This window comes from Channa argus, unplaced genomic scaffold (assembly GCF_033026475.1).
Source record: "Channa argus isolate prfri unplaced genomic scaffold, Channa argus male v1.0 Contig016, whole genome shotgun sequence".
NCBI lineage: Eukaryota > Metazoa > Chordata > Actinopteri > Anabantiformes > Channidae > Channa > Channa argus.
Genome location: NW_027125235.1, coordinates 331,208 through 353,672, shown reverse-complemented (window position 1 = coordinate 353,672; position 22,465 = coordinate 331,208). Strand labels below are relative to the sequence as shown.

At 55.5% G+C, this 22,465-nt stretch overlaps 44 non-coding genes across 44 annotated transcripts; all 44 read left to right on the top strand.

Moving 5' to 3' along the window:
• Positions 1-114: 114 nt before the first annotated feature.
• On the top strand, positions 115-230 carry LOC137113808 (U5 spliceosomal RNA). Its single transcript, XR_010912930.1, has one exon. It is a non-coding gene; the product is annotated as a U5 spliceosomal RNA (small nuclear RNA).
• Positions 231-411: 181 nt separating this feature from the next.
• On the top strand, positions 412-602 carry LOC137114119 (U2 spliceosomal RNA). Its single transcript, XR_010913231.1, has one exon. It is a non-coding gene; the product is annotated as a U2 spliceosomal RNA (small nuclear RNA).
• A 551-nt stretch (positions 603-1,153) lies between these two features.
• LOC137113564 (U5 spliceosomal RNA) lies at positions 1,154-1,269 on the top strand. The gene has a single exon (XR_010912690.1). It is a non-coding gene; the product is annotated as a U5 spliceosomal RNA (small nuclear RNA).
• A 181-nt stretch (positions 1,270-1,450) lies between these two features.
• Positions 1,451-1,641, top strand: LOC137114118 (U2 spliceosomal RNA). Its single transcript, XR_010913230.1, has one exon. It is a non-coding gene; the product is annotated as a U2 spliceosomal RNA (small nuclear RNA).
• A 551-nt stretch (positions 1,642-2,192) lies between these two features.
• Positions 2,193-2,308, top strand: LOC137113563 (U5 spliceosomal RNA). The gene has a single exon (XR_010912689.1). It is a non-coding gene; the product is annotated as a U5 spliceosomal RNA (small nuclear RNA).
• A 181-nt stretch (positions 2,309-2,489) lies between these two features.
• LOC137114117 (U2 spliceosomal RNA) lies at positions 2,490-2,680 on the top strand. Its single transcript, XR_010913229.1, has one exon. It is a non-coding gene; the product is annotated as a U2 spliceosomal RNA (small nuclear RNA).
• Positions 2,681-3,231: 551 nt separating this feature from the next.
• On the top strand, positions 3,232-3,347 carry LOC137113562 (U5 spliceosomal RNA). Its single transcript, XR_010912688.1, has one exon. It is a non-coding gene; the product is annotated as a U5 spliceosomal RNA (small nuclear RNA).
• A 181-nt stretch (positions 3,348-3,528) lies between these two features.
• On the top strand, positions 3,529-3,719 carry LOC137114115 (U2 spliceosomal RNA). Its single transcript, XR_010913227.1, has one exon. It is a non-coding gene; the product is annotated as a U2 spliceosomal RNA (small nuclear RNA).
• Positions 3,720-4,270: 551 nt separating this feature from the next.
• LOC137113561 (U5 spliceosomal RNA) lies at positions 4,271-4,386 on the top strand. The gene has a single exon (XR_010912687.1). It is a non-coding gene; the product is annotated as a U5 spliceosomal RNA (small nuclear RNA).
• A 181-nt stretch (positions 4,387-4,567) lies between these two features.
• On the top strand, positions 4,568-4,758 carry LOC137114114 (U2 spliceosomal RNA). Its single transcript, XR_010913226.1, has one exon. It is a non-coding gene; the product is annotated as a U2 spliceosomal RNA (small nuclear RNA).
• Positions 4,759-5,309: 551 nt separating this feature from the next.
• Positions 5,310-5,425, top strand: LOC137113560 (U5 spliceosomal RNA). Its single transcript, XR_010912686.1, has one exon. It is a non-coding gene; the product is annotated as a U5 spliceosomal RNA (small nuclear RNA).
• Positions 5,426-5,606: 181 nt separating this feature from the next.
• LOC137114113 (U2 spliceosomal RNA) lies at positions 5,607-5,797 on the top strand. The gene has a single exon (XR_010913225.1). It is a non-coding gene; the product is annotated as a U2 spliceosomal RNA (small nuclear RNA).
• A 551-nt stretch (positions 5,798-6,348) lies between these two features.
• On the top strand, positions 6,349-6,464 carry LOC137113559 (U5 spliceosomal RNA). The gene has a single exon (XR_010912685.1). It is a non-coding gene; the product is annotated as a U5 spliceosomal RNA (small nuclear RNA).
• Positions 6,465-6,645: 181 nt separating this feature from the next.
• Positions 6,646-6,836, top strand: LOC137114112 (U2 spliceosomal RNA). The gene has a single exon (XR_010913224.1). It is a non-coding gene; the product is annotated as a U2 spliceosomal RNA (small nuclear RNA).
• A 551-nt stretch (positions 6,837-7,387) lies between these two features.
• On the top strand, positions 7,388-7,503 carry LOC137113558 (U5 spliceosomal RNA). The gene has a single exon (XR_010912684.1). It is a non-coding gene; the product is annotated as a U5 spliceosomal RNA (small nuclear RNA).
• Positions 7,504-7,684: 181 nt separating this feature from the next.
• On the top strand, positions 7,685-7,875 carry LOC137114047 (U2 spliceosomal RNA). The gene has a single exon (XR_010913162.1). It is a non-coding gene; the product is annotated as a U2 spliceosomal RNA (small nuclear RNA).
• A 551-nt stretch (positions 7,876-8,426) lies between these two features.
• LOC137113557 (U5 spliceosomal RNA) lies at positions 8,427-8,542 on the top strand. The gene has a single exon (XR_010912683.1). It is a non-coding gene; the product is annotated as a U5 spliceosomal RNA (small nuclear RNA).
• A 181-nt stretch (positions 8,543-8,723) lies between these two features.
• LOC137114111 (U2 spliceosomal RNA) lies at positions 8,724-8,914 on the top strand. Its single transcript, XR_010913223.1, has one exon. It is a non-coding gene; the product is annotated as a U2 spliceosomal RNA (small nuclear RNA).
• A 551-nt stretch (positions 8,915-9,465) lies between these two features.
• LOC137113555 (U5 spliceosomal RNA) lies at positions 9,466-9,581 on the top strand. The gene has a single exon (XR_010912682.1). It is a non-coding gene; the product is annotated as a U5 spliceosomal RNA (small nuclear RNA).
• Positions 9,582-9,762: 181 nt separating this feature from the next.
• LOC137114110 (U2 spliceosomal RNA) lies at positions 9,763-9,953 on the top strand. Its single transcript, XR_010913222.1, has one exon. It is a non-coding gene; the product is annotated as a U2 spliceosomal RNA (small nuclear RNA).
• A 551-nt stretch (positions 9,954-10,504) lies between these two features.
• Positions 10,505-10,620, top strand: LOC137113807 (U5 spliceosomal RNA). Its single transcript, XR_010912929.1, has one exon. It is a non-coding gene; the product is annotated as a U5 spliceosomal RNA (small nuclear RNA).
• A 181-nt stretch (positions 10,621-10,801) lies between these two features.
• On the top strand, positions 10,802-10,992 carry LOC137114109 (U2 spliceosomal RNA). The gene has a single exon (XR_010913221.1). It is a non-coding gene; the product is annotated as a U2 spliceosomal RNA (small nuclear RNA).
• A 551-nt stretch (positions 10,993-11,543) lies between these two features.
• Positions 11,544-11,659, top strand: LOC137113553 (U5 spliceosomal RNA). The gene has a single exon (XR_010912680.1). It is a non-coding gene; the product is annotated as a U5 spliceosomal RNA (small nuclear RNA).
• A 181-nt stretch (positions 11,660-11,840) lies between these two features.
• LOC137114108 (U2 spliceosomal RNA) lies at positions 11,841-12,031 on the top strand. Its single transcript, XR_010913220.1, has one exon. It is a non-coding gene; the product is annotated as a U2 spliceosomal RNA (small nuclear RNA).
• Positions 12,032-12,582: 551 nt separating this feature from the next.
• On the top strand, positions 12,583-12,698 carry LOC137113552 (U5 spliceosomal RNA). The gene has a single exon (XR_010912679.1). It is a non-coding gene; the product is annotated as a U5 spliceosomal RNA (small nuclear RNA).
• Positions 12,699-12,879: 181 nt separating this feature from the next.
• Positions 12,880-13,070, top strand: LOC137114107 (U2 spliceosomal RNA). Its single transcript, XR_010913219.1, has one exon. It is a non-coding gene; the product is annotated as a U2 spliceosomal RNA (small nuclear RNA).
• A 551-nt stretch (positions 13,071-13,621) lies between these two features.
• On the top strand, positions 13,622-13,737 carry LOC137113805 (U5 spliceosomal RNA). The gene has a single exon (XR_010912927.1). It is a non-coding gene; the product is annotated as a U5 spliceosomal RNA (small nuclear RNA).
• A 181-nt stretch (positions 13,738-13,918) lies between these two features.
• LOC137114106 (U2 spliceosomal RNA) lies at positions 13,919-14,109 on the top strand. The gene has a single exon (XR_010913218.1). It is a non-coding gene; the product is annotated as a U2 spliceosomal RNA (small nuclear RNA).
• A 551-nt stretch (positions 14,110-14,660) lies between these two features.
• On the top strand, positions 14,661-14,776 carry LOC137113551 (U5 spliceosomal RNA). Its single transcript, XR_010912678.1, has one exon. It is a non-coding gene; the product is annotated as a U5 spliceosomal RNA (small nuclear RNA).
• A 181-nt stretch (positions 14,777-14,957) lies between these two features.
• LOC137114104 (U2 spliceosomal RNA) lies at positions 14,958-15,148 on the top strand. The gene has a single exon (XR_010913216.1). It is a non-coding gene; the product is annotated as a U2 spliceosomal RNA (small nuclear RNA).
• A 551-nt stretch (positions 15,149-15,699) lies between these two features.
• LOC137113804 (U5 spliceosomal RNA) lies at positions 15,700-15,815 on the top strand. The gene has a single exon (XR_010912926.1). It is a non-coding gene; the product is annotated as a U5 spliceosomal RNA (small nuclear RNA).
• A 181-nt stretch (positions 15,816-15,996) lies between these two features.
• LOC137114102 (U2 spliceosomal RNA) lies at positions 15,997-16,187 on the top strand. Its single transcript, XR_010913215.1, has one exon. It is a non-coding gene; the product is annotated as a U2 spliceosomal RNA (small nuclear RNA).
• A 551-nt stretch (positions 16,188-16,738) lies between these two features.
• LOC137113550 (U5 spliceosomal RNA) lies at positions 16,739-16,854 on the top strand. Its single transcript, XR_010912677.1, has one exon. It is a non-coding gene; the product is annotated as a U5 spliceosomal RNA (small nuclear RNA).
• A 181-nt stretch (positions 16,855-17,035) lies between these two features.
• On the top strand, positions 17,036-17,226 carry LOC137114101 (U2 spliceosomal RNA). Its single transcript, XR_010913214.1, has one exon. It is a non-coding gene; the product is annotated as a U2 spliceosomal RNA (small nuclear RNA).
• Positions 17,227-17,777: 551 nt separating this feature from the next.
• Positions 17,778-17,893, top strand: LOC137113549 (U5 spliceosomal RNA). Its single transcript, XR_010912676.1, has one exon. It is a non-coding gene; the product is annotated as a U5 spliceosomal RNA (small nuclear RNA).
• A 181-nt stretch (positions 17,894-18,074) lies between these two features.
• Positions 18,075-18,265, top strand: LOC137114295 (U2 spliceosomal RNA). The gene has a single exon (XR_010913402.1). It is a non-coding gene; the product is annotated as a U2 spliceosomal RNA (small nuclear RNA).
• Positions 18,266-18,817: 552 nt separating this feature from the next.
• On the top strand, positions 18,818-18,933 carry LOC137113548 (U5 spliceosomal RNA). Its single transcript, XR_010912675.1, has one exon. It is a non-coding gene; the product is annotated as a U5 spliceosomal RNA (small nuclear RNA).
• Positions 18,934-19,114: 181 nt separating this feature from the next.
• LOC137114100 (U2 spliceosomal RNA) lies at positions 19,115-19,305 on the top strand. The gene has a single exon (XR_010913213.1). It is a non-coding gene; the product is annotated as a U2 spliceosomal RNA (small nuclear RNA).
• A 551-nt stretch (positions 19,306-19,856) lies between these two features.
• Positions 19,857-19,972, top strand: LOC137113547 (U5 spliceosomal RNA). Its single transcript, XR_010912674.1, has one exon. It is a non-coding gene; the product is annotated as a U5 spliceosomal RNA (small nuclear RNA).
• A 181-nt stretch (positions 19,973-20,153) lies between these two features.
• On the top strand, positions 20,154-20,344 carry LOC137114099 (U2 spliceosomal RNA). The gene has a single exon (XR_010913212.1). It is a non-coding gene; the product is annotated as a U2 spliceosomal RNA (small nuclear RNA).
• Positions 20,345-20,895: 551 nt separating this feature from the next.
• Positions 20,896-21,011, top strand: LOC137113546 (U5 spliceosomal RNA). Its single transcript, XR_010912673.1, has one exon. It is a non-coding gene; the product is annotated as a U5 spliceosomal RNA (small nuclear RNA).
• Positions 21,012-21,190: 179 nt separating this feature from the next.
• On the top strand, positions 21,191-21,381 carry LOC137113287 (U2 spliceosomal RNA). Its single transcript, XR_010912423.1, has one exon. It is a non-coding gene; the product is annotated as a U2 spliceosomal RNA (small nuclear RNA).
• Positions 21,382-21,933: 552 nt separating this feature from the next.
• Positions 21,934-22,049, top strand: LOC137113983 (U5 spliceosomal RNA). The gene has a single exon (XR_010913099.1). It is a non-coding gene; the product is annotated as a U5 spliceosomal RNA (small nuclear RNA).
• A 181-nt stretch (positions 22,050-22,230) lies between these two features.
• LOC137114378 (U2 spliceosomal RNA) lies at positions 22,231-22,421 on the top strand. Its single transcript, XR_010913480.1, has one exon. It is a non-coding gene; the product is annotated as a U2 spliceosomal RNA (small nuclear RNA).
• The last annotated feature ends 44 nt before the right edge of the window (positions 22,422-22,465 follow it).

Sequence of the window (22,465 nt, the reverse complement as noted above, 5' to 3'; positions counted from 1 at the left end):
GGAAATGGGAGCTGCCTGGGAAATGGAACGCCTCGCAAGCCGAGAAGGGGGTTCCGCGAAGGTGGTGAGTGGTGCGACGAGGGACTTCGGCCCCACACGAAGGCAGGAGCGTCCTTACTCTGGTTTCTCTTCATCACGCACAAGTCTTTCGCCTTTTACTAAAGACTTCCGTGGAGAGGAATACCGATGAGTTAAATTCCATTTTTGGCAGGCTTTGCCTTCTGGCAGAGCCCTGTGAGTTTGTCAAACGTCAAAGCAGCTGTGTCCGTGGAGAGGTCGGCCTGTGCAAAGAGAGCACGGCCGTGGGTGGGTGCTCAGCAGCGGCCAGTGTTACGTCCAGTTAACAATACTGCACCGCGACACTTGAGAAGTGTCAGAGGAGGTTGGCTCAGGCAGCAAAGAGTGGGGGTCATCGCTTCTCGGCCTTTTGGCTAAGATCAAGTGTAGTATCTGTTCTTATCAGTTTAATATCTGATATGTCCTCTACACGGGGACAACTTATTAAACGGATTTTTAGAACCGGGAGCTGAAAAAGGGGCTTGCTCCGTTCACTCCACGCATCGACCTGGCCTTGCAGTGCCGCTGGGAACGGTGCAGCCTTCTCTCCACCTGTGGACAAAAAAAAAAAACTTGCTCAGCTTTTCAGGGCGTGAGCCAAATGGGACGGCCGCCGGGGGTCACGCTAAGTACCCCTGCCGACTTAGTGGCGGCTTCTCGGTAGGCTCCTTTGGTTTTTGTCTTCTTGCAATTACGCTTTGTCAGCCATGACAACTGGCCGAAAAGTGCAGCGCGCCACAGCAAGGTGTAGCAACAACAGGGCCCCCGTGCGCGTTCTGCATTTCCCCCTGCAGGCATAGGGGGCAACGTTTCCATCCCGCCACAGGGCCCGTTTACCGCTCCCCGCGTTGCCCGTCTCCTTTTCTCGCTCCTCGCTCAAGATCTGCAAGCAGCTGAGCGTTTGCTAGCCCGCCTGGAAAAGGCAGGATCTTAGTCTGTCCGCAATCTGATTGGCTCGGCCAAAGGGCCGGGGCGGCCTCAGGGAAATGGGAGCTGCCTGGGAAATGGAACGCCTCGCAAGCCGAGAAGGGGGTTCCGCGAAGGTGGTGAGTGGTGCGACGAGGGACTTCGGCCCCACACGAAGGCAGGAGCGTCCTTACTCTGGTTTCTCTTCATCACGCACAAGTCTTTCGCCTTTTACTAAAGACTTCCGTGGAGAGGAATACCAATGAGTTAAATTCCATTTTTGGCAGGCTTTGCCTTCTGGCAGAGCCCTGTGAGTTTGTCAAACGTCAAAGCAGCTGTGTCCGTGGAGAGGTCGGCCTGTGCAAAGAGAGCACGGCCGTGGGTGGGTGCTCAGCAGCGGCCAGTGTTACGTCCAGTTAACAATACTGCACCGCGACACTTGAGAAGTGTCAGAGGAGGTTGGCTCAGGCAGCAAAGAGTGGGGGTCATCGCTTCTCGGCCTTTTGGCTAAGATCAAGTGTAGTATCTGTTCTTATCAGTTTAATATCTGATATGTCCTCTACACGGGGACAACTTATTAAACGGATTTTTAGAACCGGGAGCTGAAAAAGGGGCTTGCTCCGTTCACTCCACGCATCGACCTGGCCTTGCAGTGCCGCTGGGAACGGTGCAGCCTTCTCTCCACCTGTGGACAAAAAAAAAAAACTTGCTCAGCTTTTCAGGGCGTGAGCCAAATGGGACGGCCGCCGGGGGTCACGCTAAGTACCCCTGCCGACTTAGTGGCGGCTTCTCGGTAGGCTCCTTTGGTTTTTGTCTTCTTGCAATTACGCTTTGTCAGCCATGACAACTGGCCGAAAAGTGCAGCGCGCCACAGCAAGGTGTAGCAACAACAGGGCCCCCGTGCGCGTTCTGCATTTCCCCCTGCAGGCATAGGGGGCAACGTTTCCATCCCGCCACAGGGCCCGTTTACCGCTCCCCGCGTTGCCCGTCTCCTTTTCTCGCTCCTCGCTCAAGATCTGCAAGCAGCTGAGCGTTTGCTAGCCCGCCTGGAAAAGGCAGGATCTTAGTCTGTCCGCAATCTGATTGGCTCGGCCAAAGGGCCGGGGCGGCCTCAGGGAAATGGGAGCTGCCTGGGAAATGGAACGCCTCGCAAGCCGAGAAGGGGGTTCCGCGAAGGTGGTGAGTGGTGCGACGAGGGACTTCGGCCCCACACGAAGGCAGGAGCGTCCTTACTCTGGTTTCTCTTCATCACGCACAAGTCTTTCGCCTTTTACTAAAGACTTCCGTGGAGAGGAATACCAATGAGTTAAATTCCATTTTTGGCAGGCTTTGCCTTCTGGCAGAGCCCTGTGAGTTTGTCAAACGTCAAAGCAGCTGTGTCCGTGGAGAGGTCGGCCTGTGCAAAGAGAGCACGGCCGTGGGTGGGTGCTCAGCAGCGGCCAGTGTTACGTCCAGTTAACAATACTGCACCGCGACACTTGAGAAGTGTCAGAGGAGGTTGGCTCAGGCAGCAAAGAGTGGGGGTCATCGCTTCTCGGCCTTTTGGCTAAGATCAAGTGTAGTATCTGTTCTTATCAGTTTAATATCTGATATGTCCTCTACACGGGGACAACTTATTAAACGGATTTTTAGAACCGGGAGCTGAAAAAGGGGCTTGCTCCGTTCACTCCACGCATCGACCTGGCCTTGCAGTGCCGCTGGGAACGGTGCAGCCTTCTCTCCACCTGTGGACAAAAAAAAAAAACTTGCTCAGCTTTTCAGGGCGTGAGCCAAATGGGACGGCCGCCGGGGGTCACGCTAAGTACCCCTGCCGACTTAGTGGCGGCTTCTCGGTAGGCTCCTTTGGTTTTTGTCTTCTTGCAATTACGCTTTGTCAGCCATGACAACTGGCCGAAAAGTGCAGCGCGCCACAGCAAGGTGTAGCAACAACAGGGCCCCCGTGCGCGTTCTGCATTTCCGCCTGCAGGCATAGGGGGCAACGTTTCCATCCCGCCACAGGGCCCGTTTACCGCTCCCCGCGTTGCCCGTCTCCTTTTCTCGCTCCTCGCTCAAGATCTGCAAGCAGCTGAGCGTTTGCTAGCCCGCCTGGAAAAGGCAGGATTTTAGTCTGTCCGCAATCTGATTGGCTCGGCCAAAGGGCCGGGGCGGCCTCAGGGAAATGGGAGCTGCCTGGGAAATGGAACGCCTCGCAAGCCGAGAAGGGGGTTCCGCGAAGGTGGTGAGTGGTGCGACGAGGGACTTCGGCCCCACACGAAGGCAGGAGCGTCCTTACTCTGGTTTCTCTTCATCACGCACAAGTCTTTCGCCTTTTACTAAAGACTTCCGTGGAGAGGAATACCAATGAGTTAAATTCCATTTTTGGCAGGCTTTGCCTTCTGGCAGAGCCCTGTGAGTTTGTCAAACGTCAAAGCAGCTGTGTCCGTGGAGAGGTCGGCCTGTGCAAAGAGAGCACGGCCGTGGGTGGGTGCTCAGCAGCGGCCAGTGTTACGTCCAGTTAACAATACTGCACCGCGACACTTGAGAAGTGTCAGAGGAGGTTGGCTCAGGCAGCAAAGAGTGGGGGTCATCGCTTCTCGGCCTTTTGGCTAAGATCAAGTGTAGTATCTGTTCTTATCAGTTTAATATCTGATATGTCCTCTACACGGGGACAACTTATTAAACGGATTTTTAGAACCGGGAGCTGAAAAAGGGGCTTGCTCCGTTCACTCCACGCATCGACCTGGCCTTGCAGTGCCGCTGGGAACGGTGCAGCCTTCTCTCCACCTGTGGACAAAAAAAAAAAACTTGCTCAGCTTTTCAGGGCGTGAGCCAAATGGGACGGCCGCCGGGGGTCACGCTAAGTACCCCTGCCGACTTAGTGGCGGCTTCTCGGTAGGCTCCTTTGGTTTTTGTCTTCTTGCAATTACGCTTTGTCAGCCATGACAACTGGCCGAAAAGTGCAGCGCGCCACAGCAAGGTGTAGCAACAACAGGGCCCCCGTGCGCGTTCTGCATTTCCGCCTGCAGGCATAGGGGGCAACGTTTCCATCCCGCCACAGGGCCCGTTTACCGCTCCCCGCGTTGCCCGTCTCCTTTTCTCGCTCCTCGCTCAAGATCTGCAAGCAGCTGAGCGTTTGCTAGCCCGCCTGGAAAAGGCAGGATCTTAGTCTGTCCGCAATCTGATTGGCTCGGCCAAAGGGCCGGGGCGGCCTCAGGGAAATGGGAGCTGCCTGGGAAATGGAACGCCTCGCAAGCCGAGAAGGGGGTTCCGCGAAGGTGGTGAGTGGTGCGACGAGGGACTTCGGCCCCACACGAAGGCAGGAGCGTCCTTACTCTGGTTTCTCTTCATCACGCACAAGTCTTTCGCCTTTTACTAAAGACTTCCGTGGAGAGGAATACCAATGAGTTAAATTCCATTTTTGGCAGGCTTTGCCTTCTGGCAGAGCCCTGTGAGTTTGTCAAACGTCAAAGCAGCTGTGTCCGTGGAGAGGTCGGCCTGTGCAAAGAGAGCACGGCCGTGGGTGGGTGCTCAGCAGCGGCCAGTGTTACGTCCAGTTAACAATACTGCACCGCGACACTTGAGAAGTGTCAGAGGAGGTTGGCTCAGGCAGCAAAGAGTGGGGGTCATCGCTTCTCGGCCTTTTGGCTAAGATCAAGTGTAGTATCTGTTCTTATCAGTTTAATATCTGATATGTCCTCTACACGGGGACAACTTATTAAACGGATTTTTAGAACCGGGAGCTGAAAAAGGGGCTTGCTCCGTTCACTCCACGCATCGACCTGGCCTTGCAGTGCCGCTGGGAACGGTGCAGCCTTCTCTCCACCTGTGGACAAAAAAAAAAAACTTGCTCAGCTTTTCAGGGCGTGAGCCAAATGGGACGGCCGCCGGGGGTCACGCTAAGTACCCCTGCCGACTTAGTGGCGGCTTCTCGGTAGGCTCCTTTGGTTTTTGTCTTCTTGCAATTACGCTTTGTCAGCCATGACAACTGGCCGAAAAGTGCAGCGCGCCACAGCAAGGTGTAGCAACAACAGGGCCCCCGTGCGCGTTCTGCATTTCCCCCTGCAGGCATAGGGGGCAACGTTTCCATCCCGCCACAGGGCCCGTTTACCGCTCCCCGCGTTGCCCGTCTCCTTTTCTCGCTCCTCGCTCAAGATCTGCAAGCAGCTGAGCGTTTGCTAGCCCGCCTGGAAAAGGCAGGATCTTAGTCTGTCCGCAATCTGATTGGCTCGGCCAAAGGGCCGGGGCGGCCTCAGGGAAATGGGAGCTGCCTGGGAAATGGAACGCCTCGCAAGCCGAGAAGGGGGTTCCGCGAAGGTGGTGAGTGGTGCGACGAGGGACTTCGGCCCCACACGAAGGCAGGAGCGTCCTTACTCTGGTTTCTCTTCATCACGCACAAGTCTTTCGCCTTTTACTAAAGACTTCCGTGGAGAGGAATACCAATGAGTTAAATTCCATTTTTGGCAGGCTTTGCCTTCTGGCAGAGCCCTGTGAGTTTGTCAAACGTCAAAGCAGCTGTGTCCGTGGAGAGGTCGGCCTGTGCAAAGAGAGCACGGCCGTGGGTGGGTGCTCAGCAGCGGCCAGTGTTACGTCCAGTTAACAATACTGCACCGCGACACTTGAGAAGTGTCAGAGGAGGTTGGCTCAGGCAGCAAAGAGTGGGGGTCATCGCTTCTCGGCCTTTTGGCTAAGATCAAGTGTAGTATCTGTTCTTATCAGTTTAATATCTGATATGTCCTCTACACGGGGACAACTTATTAAACGGATTTTTAGAACCGGGAGCTGAAAAAGGGGCTTGCTCCGTTCACTCCACGCATCGACCTGGCCTTGCAGTGCCGCTGGGAACGGTGCAGCCTTCTCTCCACCTGTGGACAAAAAAAAAAAACTTGCTCAGCTTTTCAGGGCGTGAGCCAAATGGGACGGCCGCCGGGGGTCACGCTAAGTACCCCTGCCGACTTAGTGGCGGCTTCTCGGTAGGCTCCTTTGGTTTTTGTCTTCTTGCAATTACGCTTTGTCAGCCATGACAACTGGCCGAAAAGTGCAGCGCGCCACAGCAAGGTGTAGCAACAACAGGGCCCCCGTGCGCGTTCTGCATTTCCGCCTGCAGGCATAGGGGGCAACGTTTCCATCCCGCCACAGGGCCCGTTTACCGCTCCCCGCGTTGCCCGTCTCCTTTTCTCGCTCCTCGCTCAAGATCTGCAAGCAGCTGAGCGTTTGCTAGCCCGCCTGGAAAAGGCAGGATTTTAGTCTGTCCGCAATCTGATTGGCTCGGCCAAAGGGCCGGGGCGGCCTCAGGGAAATGGGAGCTGCCTGGGAAATGGAACGCCTCGCAAGCCGAGAAGGGGGTTCCGCGAAGGTGGTGAGTGGTGCGACGAGGGACTTCGGCCCCACACGAAGGCAGGAGCGTCCTTACTCTGGTTTCTCTTCATCACGCACAAGTCTTTCGCCTTTTACTAAAGACTTCCGTGGAGAGGAATACCAATGAGTTAAATTCCATTTTTGGCAGGCTTTGCCTTCTGGCAGAGCCCTGTGAGTTTGTCAAACGTCAAAGCAGCTGTGTCCGTGGAGAGGTCGGCCTGTGCAAAGAGAGCACGGCCGTGGGTGGGTGCTCAGCAGCGGCCAGTGTTACGTCCAGTTAACAATACTGCACCGCGACACTTGAGAAGTGTCAGAGGAGGTTGGCTCAGGCAGCAAAGAGTGGGGGTCATCGCTTCTCGGCCTTTTGGCTAAGATCAAGTGTAGTATCTGTTCTTATCAGTTTAATATCTGATATGTCCTCTACACGGGGACAACTTATTAAACGGATTTTTAGAACCGGGAGCTGAAAAAGGGGCTTGCTCCGTTCACTCCACGCATCGACCTGGCCTTGCAGTGCCGCTGGGAACGGTGCAGCCTTCTCTCCACCTGTGGACAAAAAAAAAAAACTTGCTCAGCTTTTCAGGGCGTGAGCCAAATGGGACGGCCGCCGGGGGTCACGCTAAGTACCCCTGCCGACTTAGTGGCGGCTTCTCGGTAGGCTCCTTTGGTTTTTGTCTTCTTGCAATTACGCTTTGTCAGCCATGACAACTGGCCGAAAAGTGCAGCGCGCCACAGCAAGGTGTAGCAACAACAGGGCCCCCGTGCGCGTTCTGCATTTCCGCCTGCAGGCATAGGGGGCAACGTTTCCATCCCGCCACAGGGCCCGTTTACCGCTCCCCGCGTTGCCCGTCTCCTTTTCTCGCTCCTCGCTCAAGATCTGCAAGCAGCTGAGCGTTTGCTAGCCCGCCTGGAAAAGGCAGGATCTTAGTCTGTCCGCAATCTGATTGGCTCGGCCAAAGGGCCGGGGCGGCCTCAGGGAAATGGGAGCTGCCTGGGAAATGGAACGCCTCGCAAGCCGAGAAGGGGGTTCCGCGAAGGTGGTGAGTGGTGCGACGAGGGACTTCGGCCCCACACGAAGGCAGGAGCGTCCTTACTCTGGTTTCTCTTCATCACGCACAAGTCTTTCGCCTTTTACTAAAGACTTCCGTGGAGAGGAATACCAATGAGTTAAATTCCATTTTTGGCAGGCTTTGCCTTCTGGCAGAGCCCTGTGAGTTTGTCAAACGTCAAAGCAGCTGTGTCCGTGGAGAGGTCGGCCTGTGCAAAGAGAGCACGGCCGTGGGTGGGTGCTCAGCAGCGGCCAGTGTTACGTCCAGTTAACAATACTGCACCGCGACACTTGAGAAGTGTCAGAGGAGGTTGGCTCAGGCAGCAAAGAGTGGGGGTCATCGCTTCTCGGCCTTTTGGCTAAGATCAAGTGTAGTATCTGTTCTTATCAGTTTAATATCTGATATGTCCTCTATACGGGGACAACTTATTAAACGGATTTTTAGAACCGGGAGCTGAAAAAGGGGCTTGCTCCGTTCACTCCACGCATCGACCTGGCCTTGCAGTGCCGCTGGGAACGGTGCAGCCTTCTCTCCACCTGTGGACAAAAAAAAAAAACTTGCTCAGCTTTTCAGGGCGTGAGCCAAATGGGACGGCCGCCGGGGGTCACGCTAAGTACCCCTGCCGACTTAGTGGCGGCTTCTCGGTAGGCTCCTTTGGTTTTTGTCTTCTTGCAATTACGCTTTGTCAGCCATGACAACTGGCCGAAAAGTGCAGCGCGCCACAGCAAGGTGTAGCAACAACAGGGCCCCCGTGCGCGTTCTGCATTTCCCCCTGCAGGCATAGGGGGCAACGTTTCCATCCCGCCACAGGGCCCGTTTACCGCTCCCCGCGTTGCCCGTCTCCTTTTCTCGCTCCTCGCTCAAGATCTGCAAGCAGCTGAGCGTTTGCTAGCCCGCCTGGAAAAGGCAGGATCTTAGTCTGTCCGCAATCTGATTGGCTCGGCCAAAGGGCCGGGGCGGCCTCAGGGAAATGGGAGCTGCCTGGGAAATGGAACGCCTCGCAAGCCGAGAAGGGGGTTCCGCGAAGGTGGTGAGTGGTGCGACGAGGGACTTCGGCCCCACACGAAGGCAGGAGCGTCCTTACTCTGGTTTCTCTTCATCACGCACAAGTCTTTCGCCTTTTACTAAAGACTTCCGTGGAGAGGAATACCAATGAGTTAAATTCCATTTTTGGCAGGCTTTGCCTTCTGGCAGAGCCCTGTGAGTTTGTCAAACGTCAAAGCAGCTGTGTCCGTGGAGAGGTCGGCCTGTGCAAAGAGAGCACGGCCGTGGGTGGGTGCTCAGCAGCGGCCAGTGTTACGTCCAGTTAACAATACTGCACCGCGACACTTGAGAAGTGTCAGAGGAGGTTGGCTCAGGCAGCAAAGAGTGGGGGTCATCGCTTCTCGGCCTTTTGGCTAAGATCAAGTGTAGTATCTGTTCTTATCAGTTTAATATCTGATATGTCCTCTACACGGGGACAACTTATTAAACGGATTTTTAGAACCGGGAGCTGAAAAAGGGGCTTGCTCCGTTCACTCCACGCATCGACCTGGCCTTGCAGTGCCGCTGGGAACGGTGCAGCCTTCTCTCCACCTGTGGACAAAAAAAAAAAACTTGCTCAGCTTTTCAGGGCGTGAGCCAAATGGGACGGCCGCCGGGGGTCACGCTAAGTACCCCTGCCGACTTAGTGGCGGCTTCTCGGTAGGCTCCTTTGGTTTTTGTCTTCTTGCAATTACGCTTTGTCAGCCATGACAACTGGCCGAAAAGTGCAGCGCGCCACAGCAAGGTGTAGCAACAACAGGGCCCCCGTGCGCGTTCTGCATTTCCCCCTGCAGGCATAGGGGGCAACGTTTCCATCCCGCCACAGGGCCCGTTTACCGCTCCCCGCGTTGCCCGTCTCCTTTTCTCGCTCCTCGCTCAAGATCTGCAAGCAGCTGAGCGTTTGCTAGCCCGCCTGGAAAAGGCAGGATCTTAGTCTGTCCGCAATCTGATTGGCTCGGCCAAAGGGCCGGGGCGGCCTCAGGGAAATGGGAGCTGCCTGGGAAATGGAACGCCTCGCAAGCCGAGAAGGGGGTTCCGCGAAGGTGGTGAGTGGTGCGACGAGGGACTTCGGCCCCACACGAAGGCAGGAGCGTCCTTACTCTGGTTTCTCTTCATCACGCACAAGTCTTTCGCCTTTTACTAAAGACTTCCGTGGAGAGGAATACCAATGAGTTAAATTCCATTTTTGGCAGGCTTTGCCTTCTGGCAGAGCCCTGTGAGTTTGTCAAACGTCAAAGCAGCTGTGTCCGTGGAGAGGTCGGCCTGTGCAAAGAGAGCACGGCCGTGGGTGGGTGCTCAGCAGCGGCCAGTGTTACGTCCAGTTAACAATACTGCACCGCGACACTTGAGAAGTGTCAGAGGAGGTTGGCTCAGGCAGCAAAGAGTGGGGGTCATCGCTTCTCGGCCTTTTGGCTAAGATCAAGTGTAGTATCTGTTCTTATCAGTTTAATATCTGATATGTCCTCTACACGGGGACAACTTATTAAACGGATTTTTAGAACCGGGAGCTGAAAAAGGGGCTTGCTCCGTTCACTCCACGCATCGACCTGGCCTTGCAGTGCCGCTGGGAACGGTGCAGCCTTCTCTCCACCTGTGGACAAAAAAAAAAAACTTGCTCAGCTTTTCAGGGCGTGAGCCAAATGGGACGGCCGCCGGGGGTCACGCTAAGTACCCCTGCCGACTTAGTGGCGGCTTCTCGGTAGGCTCCTTTGGTTTTTGTCTTCTTGCAATTACGCTTTGTCAGCCATGACAACTGGCCGAAAAGTGCAGCGCGCCACAGCAAGGTGTAGCAACAACAGGGCCCCCGTGCGCGTTCTGCATTTCCCCCTGCAGGCATAGGGGGCAACGTTTCCATCCCGCCACAGGGCCCGTTTACCGCTCCCCGCGTTGCCCGTCTCCTTTTCTCGCTCCTCGCTCAAGATCTGCAAGCAGCTGAGCGTTTGCTAGCCCGCCTGGAAAAGGCAGGATCTTAGTCTGTCCGCAATCTGATTGGCTCGGCCAAAGGGCCGGGGCGGCCTCAGGGAAATGGGAGCTGCCTGGGAAATGGAACGCCTCGCAAGCCGAGAAGGGGGTTCCGCGAAGGTGGTGAGTGGTGCGACGAGGGACTTCGGCCCCACACGAAGGCAGGAGCGTCCTTACTCTGGTTTCTCTTCATCACGCACAAGTCTTTCGCCTTTTACTAAAGACTTCCGTGGAGAGGAATACCGATGAGTTAAATTCCATTTTTGGCAGGCTTTGCCTTCTGGCAGAGCCCTGTGAGTTTGTCAAACGTCAAAGCAGCTGTGTCCGTGGAGAGGTCGGCCTGTGCAAAGAGAGCACGGCCGTGGGTGGGTGCTCAGCAGCGGCCAGTGTTACGTCCAGTTAACAATACTGCACCGCGACACTTGAGAAGTGTCAGAGGAGGTTGGCTCAGGCAGCAAAGAGTGGGGGTCATCGCTTCTCGGCCTTTTGGCTAAGATCAAGTGTAGTATCTGTTCTTATCAGTTTAATATCTGATATGTCCTCTACACGGGGACAACTTATTAAACGGATTTTTAGAACCGGGAGCTGAAAAAGGGGCTTGCTCCGTTCACTCCACGCATCGACCTGGCCTTGCAGTGCCGCTGGGAACGGTGCAGCCTTCTCTCCACCTGTGGACAAAAAAAAAAAACTTGCTCAGCTTTTCAGGGCGTGAGCCAAATGGGACGGCCGCCGGGGGTCACGCTAAGTACCCCTGCCGACTTAGTGGCGGCTTCTCGGTAGGCTCCTTTGGTTTTTGTCTTCTTGCAATTACGCTTTGTCAGCCATGACAACTGGCCGAAAAGTGCAGCGCGCCACAGCAAGGTGTAGCAACAACAGGGCCCCCGTGCGCGTTCTGCATTTCCCCCTGCAGGCATAGGGGGCAACGTTTCCATCCCGCCACAGGGCCCGTTTACCGCTCCCCGCGTTGCCCGTCTCCTTTTCTCGCTCCTCGCTCAAGATCTGCAAGCAGCTGAGCGTTTGCTAGCCCGCCTGGAAAAGGCAGGATCTTAGTCTGTCCGCAATCTGATTGGCTCGGCCAAAGGGCCGGGGCGGCCTCAGGGAAATGGGAGCTGCCTGGGAAATGGAACGCCTCGCAAGCCGAGAAGGGGGTTCCGCGAAGGTGGTGAGTGGTGCGACGAGGGACTTCGGCCCCACACGAAGGCAGGAGCGTCCTTACTCTGGTTTCTCTTCATCACGCACAAGTCTTTCGCCTTTTACTAAAGACTTCCGTGGAGAGGAATACCAATGAGTTAAATTCCATTTTTGGCAGGCTTTGCCTTCTGGCAGAGCCCTGTGAGTTTGTCAAACGTCAAAGCAGCTGTGTCCGTGGAGAGGTCGGCCTGTGCAAAGAGAGCACGGCCGTGGGTGGGTGCTCAGCAGCGGCCAGTGTTACGTCCAGTTAACAATACTGCACCGCGACACTTGAGAAGTGTCAGAGGAGGTTGGCTCAGGCAGCAAAGAGTGGGGGTCATCGCTTCTCGGCCTTTTGGCTAAGATCAAGTGTAGTATCTGTTCTTATCAGTTTAATATCTGATATGTCCTCTACACGGGGACAACTTATTAAACGGATTTTTAGAACCGGGAGCTGAAAAAGGGGCTTGCTCCGTTCACTCCACGCATCGACCTGGCCTTGCAGTGCCGCTGGGAACGGTGCAGCCTTCTCTCCACCTGTGGACAAAAAAAAAAAACTTGCTCAGCTTTTCAGGGCGTGAGCCAAATGGGACGGCCGCCGGGGGTCACGCTAAGTACCCCTGCCGACTTAGTGGCGGCTTCTCGGTAGGCTCCTTTGGTTTTTGTCTTCTTGCAATTACGCTTTGTCAGCCATGACAACTGGCCGAAAAGTGCAGCGCGCCACAGCAAGGTGTAGCAACAACAGGGCCCCCGTGCGCGTTCTGCATTTCCCCCTGCAGGCATAGGGGGCAACGTTTCCATCCCGCCACAGGGCCCGTTTACCGCTCCCCGCGTTGCCCGTCTCCTTTTCTCGCTCCTCGCTCAAGATCTGCAAGCAGCTGAGCGTTTGCTAGCCCGCCTGGAAAAGGCAGGATCTTAGTCTGTCCGCAATCTGATTGGCTCGGCCAAAGGGCCGGGGCGGCCTCAGGGAAATGGGAGCTGCCTGGGAAATGGAACGCCTCGCAAGCCGAGAAGGGGGTTCCGCGAAGGTGGTGAGTGGTGCGACGAGGGACTTCGGCCCCACACGAAGGCAGGAGCGTCCTTACTCTGGTTTCTCTTCATCACGCACAAGTCTTTCGCCTTTTACTAAAGACTTCCGTGGAGAGGAATACCAATGAGTTAAATTCCATTTTTGGCAGGCTTTGCCTTCTGGCAGAGCCCTGTGAGTTTGTCAAACGTCAAAGCAGCTGTGTCCGTGGAGAGGTCGGCCTGTGCAAAGAGAGCACGGCCGTGGGTGGGTGCTCAGCAGCGGCCAGTGTTACGTCCAGTTAACAATACTGCACCGCGACACTTGAGAAGTGTCAGAGGAGGTTGGCTCAGGCAGCAAAGAGTGGGGGTCATCGCTTCTCGGCCTTTTGGCTAAGATCAAGTGTAGTATCTGTTCTTATCAGTTTAATATCTGATATGTCCTCTACACGGGGACAACTTATTAAACGGATTTTTAGAACCGGGAGCTGAAAAAGGGGCTTGCTCCGTTCACTCCACGCATCGACCTGGCCTTGCAGTGCCGCTGGGAACGGTGCAGCCTTCTCTCCACCTGTGGACAAAAAAAAAAAACTTGCTCAGCTTTTCAGGGCGTGAGCCAAATGGGACGGCCGCCGGGGGTCACGCTAAGTACCCCTGCCGACTTAGTGGCGGCTTCTCGGTAGGCTCCTTTGGTTTTTGTCTTCTTGCAATTACGCTTTGTCAGCCATGACAACTGGCCGAAAAGTGCAGCGCGCCACAGCAAGGTGTAGCAACAACAGGGCCCCCGTGCGCGTTCTGCATTTCCCCCTGCAGGCATAGGGGGCAACGTTTCCATCCCGCCACAGGGCCCGTTTACCGCTCCCCGCGTTGCCCGTCTCCTTTTCTCGCTCCTCGCTCAAGATCTGCAAGCAGCTGAGCGTTTGCTAGCCCGCCTGGAAAAGGCAGGATCTTAGTCTGTCCGCAATCTGATTGGCTCGGCCAAAGGGCCGGGGCGGCCTCAGGGAAATGGGAGCTGCCTGGGAAATGGAACGCCTCGCAAGCCGAGAAGGGGGTTCCGCGAAGGTGGTGAGTGGTGCGACGAGGGACTTCGGCCCCACACGAAGGCAGGAGCGTCCTTACTCTGGTTTCTCTTCATCACGCACAAGTCTTTCGCCTTTTACTAAAGACTTCCGTGGAGAGGAATACCGATGAGTTAAATTCCATTTTTGGCAGGCTTTGCCTTCTGGCAGAGCCCTGTGAGTTTGTCAAACGTCAAAGCAGCTGTGTCCGTGGAGAGGTCGGCCTGTGCAAAGAGAGCACGGCCGTGGGTGGGTGCTCAGCAGCGGCCAGTGTTACGTCCAGTTAACAATACTGCACCGCGACACTTGAGAAGTGTCAGAGGAGGTTGGCTCAGGCAGCAAAGAGTGGGGGTCATCGCTTCTCGGCCTTTTGGCTAAGATCAAGTGTAGTATCTGTTCTTATCAGTTTAATATCTGATATGTCCTCTACACGGGGACAACTTATTAAACGGATTTTTAGAACCGGGAGCTGAAAAAGGGGCTTGCTCCGTTCACTCCACGCATCGACCTGGCCTTGCAGTGCCGCTGGGAACGGTGCAGCCTTCTCTCCACCTGTGGACAAAAAAAAAAAACTTGCTCAGCTTTTCAGGGCGTGAGCCAAATGGGACGGCCGCCGGGGGTCACGCTAAGTACCCCTGCCGACTTAGTGGCGGCTTCTCGGTAGGCTCCTTTGGTTTTTGTCTTCTTGCAATTACGCTTTGTCAGCCATGACAACTGGCCGAAAAGTGCAGCGCGCCACAGCAAGGTGTAGCAACAACAGGGCCCCCGTGCGCGTTCTGCATTTCCCCCTGCAGGCATAGGGGGCAACGTTTCCATCCCGCCACAGGGCCCGTTTACCGCTCCCCGCGTTGCCCGTCTCCTTTTCTCGCTCCTCGCTCAAGATCTGCAAGCAGCTGAGCGTTTGCTAGCCCGCCTGGAAAAGGCAGGATCTTAGTCTGTCCGCAATCTGATTGGCTCGGCCAAAGGGCCGGGGCGGCCTCAGGGAAATGGGAGCTGCCTGGGAAATGGAACGCCTCGCAAGCCGAGAAGGGGGTTCCGCGAAGGTGGTGAGTGGTGCGACGAGGGACTTCGGCCCCACACGAAGGCAGGAGCGTCCTTACTCTGGTTTCTCTTCATCACGCACAAGTCTTTCGCCTTTTACTAAAGACTTCCGTGGAGAGGAATACCAATGAGTTAAATTCCATTTTTGGCAGGCTTTGCCTTCTGGCAGAGCCCTGTGAGTTTGTCAAACGTCAAAGCAGCTGTGTCCGTGGAGAGGTCGGCCTGTGCAAAGAGAGCACGGCCGTGGGTGGGTGCTCAGCAGCGGCCAGTGTTACGTCCAGTTAACAATACTGCACCGCGACACTTGAGAAGTGTCAGAGGAGGTTGGCTCAGGCAGCAAAGAGTGGGGGTCATCGCTTCTCGGCCTTTTGGCTAAGATCAAGTGTAGTATCTGTTCTTATCAGTTTAATATCTGATATGTCCTCTACACGGGGACAACTTATTAAACGGATTTTTAGAACCGGGAGCTGAAAAAGGGGCTTGCTCCGTTCACTCCACGCATCGACCTGGCCTTGCAGTGCCGCTGGGAACGGTGCAGCCTTCTCTCCACCTGTGGACAAAAAAAAAAAACTTGCTCAGCTTTTCAGGGCGTGAGCCAAATGGGACGGCCGCCGGGGGTCACGCTAAGTACCCCTGCCGACTTAGTGGCGGCTTCTCGGTAGGCTCCTTTGGTTTTTGTCTTCTTGCAATTACGCTTTGTCAGCCATGACAACTGGCCGAAAAGTGCAGCGCGCCACAGCAAGGTGTAGCAACAACAGGGCCCCCGTGCGCGTTCTGCATTTCCCCCTGCAGGCATAGGGGGCAACGTTTCCATCCCGCCACAGGGCCCGTTTACCGCTCCCCGCGTTGCCCGTCTCCTTTTCTCGCTCCTCGCTCAAGATCTGCAAGCAGCTGAGCGTTTGCTAGCCCGCCTGGAAAAGGCAGGATCTTAGTCTGTCCGCAATCTGATTGGCTCGGCCAAAGGGCCGGGGCGGCCTCAGGGAAATGGGAGCTGCCTGGGAAATGGAACGCCTCGCAAGCCGAGAAGGGGGTTCCGCGAAGGTGGTGAGTGGTGCGACGAGGGACTTCGGCCCCACACGAAGGCAGGAGCGTCCTTACTCTGGTTTCTCTTCATCACGCACAAGTCTTTCGCCTTTTACTAAAGACTTCCGTGGAGAGGAATACCGATGAGTTAAATTCCATTTTTGGCAGGCTTTGCCTTCTGGCAGAGCCCTGTGAGTTTGTCAAACGTCAAAGCAGCTGTGTCCGTGGAGAGGTCGGCCTGTGCAAAGAGAGCACGGCCGTGGGTGGGTGCTCAGCAGCGGCCAGTGTTACGTCCAGTTAACAATACTGCACCGCGACACTTGAGAAGTGTCAGAGGAGGTTGGCTCAGGCAGCAAAGAGTGGGGGTCATCGCTTCTCGGCCTTTTGGCTAAGATCAAGTGTAGTATCTGTTCTTATCAGTTTAATATCTGATATGTCCTCTACACGGGGACAACTTATTAAACGGATTTTTAGAACCGGGAGCTGAAAAAGGGGCTTGCTCCGTTCACTCCACGCATCGACCTGGCCTTGCAGTGCCGCTGGGAACGGTGCAGCCTTCTCTCCACCTGTGGACAAAAAAAAAAAACTTGCTCAGCTTTTCAGGGCGTGAGCCAAATGGGACGGCCGCCGGGGGTCACGCTAAGTACCCCTGCCGACTTAGTGGCGGCTTCTCGGTAGGCTCCTTTGGTTTTTGTCTTCTTGCAATTACGCTTTGTCAGCCATGACAACTGGCCGAAAAGTGCAGCGCGCCACAGCAAGGTGTAGCAACAACAGGGCCCCCGTGCGCGTTCTGCATTTCCCCCTGCAGGCATAGGGGGCAACGTTTCCATCCCGCCACAGGGCCCGTTTACCGCTCCCCGCGTTGCCCGTCTCCTTTTCTCGCTCCTCGCTCAAGATCTGCAAGCAGCTGAGCGTTTGCTAGCCCGCCTGGAAAAGGCAGGATCTTAGTCTGTCCGCAATCTGATTGGCTCGGCCAAAGGGCCGGGGCGGCCTCAAGGAAATGGGAGCTGCCTGGGAAATGGAACGCCTCGCAAGCCGAGAAGGGGGTTCCGCGAAGGTGGTGAGTGGTGCGACGAGGGACTTCGGCCCCACACGAAGGCAGGAGCGTCCTTACTCTGGTTTCTCTTCATCACGCACAAGTCTTTCGCCTTTTACTAAAGACTTCCGTGGAGAGGAATACCAATGAGTTAAATTCCATTTTTGGCAGGCTTTGCCTTCTGGCAGAGCCCTGTGAGTTTGTCAAACGTCAAAGCAGCTGTGTCCGTGGAGAGGTCGGCCTGTGCAAAGAGAGCACGGCCGTGGGTGGGTGCTCAGCAGCGGCCAGTGTTACGTCCAGTTAACAATACTGCACCGCGACACTTGAGAAGTGTCAGAGGAGGTTGGCTCAGGCAGCAAAGAGTGGGGGTCATCGCTTCTCGGCCTTTTGGCTAAGATCAAGTGTAGTATCTGTTCTTATCAGTTTAATATCTGATATGTCCTCTACACGGGGACAACTTATTAAACGGATTTTTAGAACCGGGAGCTGAAAAAGGGGCTTGCTCCGTTCACTCCACGCATCGACCTGGCCTTGCAGTGCCGCTGGGAACGGTGCAGCCTTCTCTCCACCTGTGGACAAAAAAAAAAAACTTGCTCAGCTTTTCAGGGCGTGAGCCAAATGGGACGGCCGCCGGGGGTCACGCTAAGTACCCCTGCCGACTTAGTGGCGGCTTCTCGGTAGGCTCCTTTGGTTTTTGTCTTCTTGCAATTACGCTTTGTCAGCCATGACAACTGGCCGAAAAGTGCAGCGCGCCACAGCAAGGTGTAGCAACAACAGGGCCCCCGTGCGCGTTCTGCATTTCCGCCTGCAGGCATAGGGGGCAACGTTTCCATCCCGCCACAGGGCCCGTTTACCGCTCCCCGCGTTGCCCGTCTCCTTTTCTCGCTCCTCGCTCAAGATCTGCAAGCAGCTGAGCGTTTGCTAGCCCGCCTGGAAAAGGCAGGATTTTAGTCTGTCCGCAATCTGATTGGCTCGGCCAAAGGGCCGGGGCGGCCTCAGGGAAATGGGAGCTGCCTGGGAAATGGAACGCCTCGCAAGCCGAGAAGGGGGTTCCGCGAAGGTGGTGAGTGGTGCGACGAGGGACTTCGGCCCCACACGAAGGCAGGAGCGTCCTTACTCTGGTTTCTCTTCATCACGCACAAGTCTTTCGCCTTTTACTAAAGACTTCCGTGGAGAGGAATACCAATGAGTTAAATTCCATTTTTGGCAGGCTTTGCCTTCTGGCAGAGCCCTGTGAGTTTGTCAAACGTCAAAGCAGCTGTGTCCGTGGAGAGGTCGGCCTGTGCAAAGAGAGCACGGCCGTGGGTGGGTGCTCAGCAGCGGCCAGTGTTACGTCCAGTTAACAATACTGCACCGCGACACTTGAGAAGTGTCAGAGGAGGTTGGCTCAGGCAGCAAAGAGTGGGGGTCATCGCTTCTCGGCCTTTTGGCTAAGATCAAGTGTAGTATCTGTTCTTATCAGTTTAATATCTGATATGTCCTCTACACGGGGACAACTTATTAAACGGATTTTTAGTACCGGGAGGTGAAAAAGGGGCTTGCTCCGTTCACTCCACGCATCGACCTGGCCTTGCAGTGCAGCTGGGAACGGTGCAGCCTTCTCTCCACCTGTGGACAAAAAAAAAAAAACTTGCTCAGCTTTTCAGGGCGTGAGCCAAATGGGACGGCCGCCGGGGGTCACGCTAAGTACCCCTGCCGACTTAGTGGCGGCTTCTCGGTAGGCTCCTTTGGTTTTTGTCTTCTTGCAATTACGCTTTGTCAGCCATGACAACTGGCCGAAAAGTGCAGCGCGCCACAGCAAGGTGTAGCAACAACAGGGCCCCCGTGCGCGTTCTGCATTTCCCCCTGCAGGCATAGGGGGCAACGTTTCCATCCCGCCACAGGGCCCGTTTACCGCTCCCCGCGTTGCCCGTCTCCTTTTCTCGCTCCTCGCTCAAGATCTGCAAGCAGCTGAGCGTTTGCTAGCCCGCCTGGAAAAGGCAGGATCTTAGTCTGTCCGCAATCTGATTGGCTCGGCCAAAGGGCCGGGGCGGCCTCAGGGAAATGGGAGCTGCCTGGGAAATGGAACGCCTCGCAAGCCGAGAAGGGGGTTCCGCGAAGGTGGTGAGTGGTGCGACGAGGGACTTCGGCCCCACACGAAGGCAGGAGCGTCCTTACTCTGGTTTCTCTTCATCACGCACAAGTCTTTCGCCTTTTACTAAAGACTTCCGTGGAGAGGAATACCAATGAGTTAAATTCCATTTTTGGCAGGCTTTGCCTTCTGGCAGAGCCCTGTGAGTTTGTCAAACGTCAAAGCAGCTGTGTCCGTGGAGAGGTCGGCCTGTGCAAAGAGAGCACGGCCGTGGGTGGGTGCTCAGCAGCGGCCAGTGTTACGTCCAGTTAACAATACTGCACCGCGACACTTGAGAAGTGTCAGAGGAGGTTGGCTCAGGCAGCAAAGAGTGGGGGTCATCGCTTCTCGGCCTTTTGGCTAAGATCAAGTGTAGTATCTGTTCTTATCAGTTTAATATCTGATATGTCCTCTACACGGGGACAACTTATTAAACGGATTTTTAGAACCGGGAGCTGAAAAAGGGGCTTGCTCCGTTCACTCCACGCATCGACCTGGCCTTGCAGTGCCGCTGGGAACGGTGCAGCCTTCTCTCCACCTGTGGACAAAAAAAAAAAACTTGCTCAGCTTTTCAGGGCGTGAGCCAAATGGGACGGCCGCCGGGGGTCACGCTAAGTACCCCTGCCGACTTAGTGGCGGCTTCTCGGTAGGCTCCTTTGGTTTTTGTCTTCTTGCAATTACGCTTTGTCAGCCATGACAACTGGCCGAAAAGTGCAGCGCGCCACAGCAAGGTGTAGCAACAACAGGGCCCCCGTGCGCGTTCTGCATTTCCCCCTGCAGGCATAGGGGGCAACGTTTCCATCCCGCCACAGGGCCCGTTTACCGCTCCCCGCGTTGCCCGTCTCCTTTTCTCGCTCCTCGCTCAAGATCTGCAAGCAGCTGAGCGTTTGCTAGCCCGCCTGGAAAAGGCAGGATCTTAGTCTGTCCGCAATCTGATTGGCTCGGCCAAAGGGCCGGGGCGGCCTCAGGGAAATGGGAGCTGCCTGGGAAATGGAACGCCTCGCAAGCCGAGAAGGGGGTTCCGCGAAGGTGGTGAGTGGTGCGACGAGGGACTTCGGCCCCACACGAAGGCAGGAGCGTCCTTACTCTGGTTTCTCTTCATCACGCACAAGTCTTTCGCCTTTTACTAAAGACTTCCGTGGAGAGGAATACCAATGAGTTAAATTCCATTTTTGGCAGGCTTTGCCTTCTGGCAGAGCCCTGTGAGTTTGTCAAACGTCAAAGCAGCTGTGTCCGTGGAGAGGTCGGCCTGTGCAAAGAGAGCACGGCCGTGGGTGGGTGCTCAGCAGCGGCCAGTGTTACGTCCAGTTAACAATACTGCACCGCGACACTTGAGAAGTGTCAGAGGAGGTTGGCTCAGGCAGCAAAGAGTGGGGGTCATCGCTTCTCGGCCTTTTGGCTAAGATCAAGTGTAGTATCTGTTCTTATCAGTTTAATATCTGATATGTCCTCTACACGGGGACAACTTATTAAACGGATTTTTAGAACCGGGAGCTGAAAAAGGGGCTTGCTCCGTTCACTCCACGCATCGACCTGGCCTTGCAGTGCCGCTGGGAACGGTGCAGCCTTCTCTCCACCTGTGGACAAAAAAAAAAAACTTGCTCAGCTTTTCAGGGCGTGAGCCAAATGGGACGGCCGCCGGGGGTCACGCTAAGTACCCCTGCCGACTTAGTGGCGGCTTCTCGGTAGGCTCCTTTGGTTTTTGTCTTCTTGCAATTACGCTTTGTCAGCCATGACAACTGGCCGAAAAGTGCAGCGCGCCACAGCAAGGTGTAGCAACAACAGGGCCCCCGTGCGCGTTCTGCATTTCCGCCTGCAGGCATAGGGGGCAACGTTTCCATCCCGCCACAGGGCCCGTTTACCGCTCCCCGCGTTGCCCGTCTCCTTTTCTCGCTCCTCGCTCAAGATCTGCAAGCAGCTGAGCGTTTGCTAGCCCGCCTGGAAAAGGCAGGATTTTAGTCTGTCCGCAATCTGATTGGCTCGGCCAAAGGGCCGGGGCGGCCTCAGGGAAATGGGAGCTGCCTGGGAAATGGAACGCCTCGCAAGCCGAGAAGGGGGTTCCGCGAAGGTGGTGAGTGGTGCGACGAGGGACTTCGGCCCCACACGAAGGCAGGAGCGTCCTTACTCTGGTTTCTCTTCATCACGCACAAGTCTTTCGCCTTTTACTAAAGACTTCCGTGGAGAGGAATACCAATGAGTTAAATTCCATTTTTGGCAGGCTTTGCCTTCTGGCAGAGCCCTGTGAGTTTGTCAAACGTCAAAGCAGCTGTGTCCGTGGAGAGGTCGGCCTGTGCAAAGAGAGCACAGCCGTGGGTGGGTGCTCAGCAGCGGCCAGTGTTACGTCCAGTTAACAATACTGCACCGCGACACTTGAGAAGTGTCAGAGGAGGTTGGCTCAGGCAGCAAAGAGTGGGGGTCATTTTCTCGGCCTTTTGGCTAAGATCAAGTGTAGTATCTGTTCTTATCAGTTTAATATCTGATATGTCCTCTACACGGGGACAACTTATTAAACGGATTTTTAGTACCGGGAGGTGAAAAAGGGGCTTGCTCCGTTCACTCCACGCATCGACCTGGCCTTGCAGTGCAGCTGGGAACGGTGCAGCCTTCTCTCCACCTGTGGACAAAAAAAAAAAAACTTGCTCAGCTTTTCAGGGCGTGAGCCAAATGGGACGGCCGCCGGGGGTCACGCTAAGTACCCCTGCCGACTTAGTGGCGGCTTCTCGGTAGGCTCCTTTGGTTTTTGTCTTCTTGCAATTACGCTTTGTCAGCCATGACAACTGGCCGAAAAGTGCAGCGCGCCACAGCAAGGTGTAGCAACAACAGGGCCCCCGTGCGCGTTCTGCATTTCCCCCTGCAGGCATAGGGGGCAACGTTTCCATCCCGCCACAGGGCCCGTTTACCGCTCCCCGCGTTGCCCGTCTCCTTTTCTCGCTCCTCGCTCAAGATCTGCAAGCAGCTGAGCGTTTGCTAGCCAGCCTGGAAAAGGCAGGATCTTAGTCTGTCCGCAATCTGATTGGCTTGGCCAAAGGGCCGGGGCGGCCTCAGTGAAATGGGAGCTGCCTGGGAATTGGAACGCCTCGCAAGCCGAGAAGGGGGTTCCGCGAAGGTGGTGAGTGGTGCGACGAGGGACTTCGGCCCCACACGAAGGCAGGAGCGTCCTTATTCTGGTTTCTCTTCATCACGCACAAGTCTTTCGCCTTTTACTAAACACTTCCGTGGAGAGGAATACCAATGAGTTAAATTCCATTTTTGGCAGGCTTTGCCTTCTGGCAGAGCCCTGTGAGTTTGTCAAACGTCAAAGCAGCTGTGTCCGTGGAGAGGTCGGCCTGTGCAAAGAGAGCACGGCCGTGGGTGGGTGCTCAGCAGCGGCCAGTGTTACGTGCAGTTAACAATACTGCACCGCGACACTTGAGAAGTGTCAGAGGAGGTTGGCTCAGGCAGCAAAGAGTGGGGGTCATCGCTTCTCGGCCTTTTGGCTAAGATCAAGTGTAGTATCTGTTCTTATCAGTTTAATATCTGATATGTCCTCTACACGGGGACAACTTATTAAACGGATTTTTAGAACCGGGAGCTGAAAAAGGGGCTTGCTCCGTTCACTCCATGCATCGACCTGGACTTGCAGTGCCGCTGGGAACGGTGCAGCCTTCTCTCCACCTGTGGACAAAAAAAAAAAAAACTTGCTCAGCTTTTC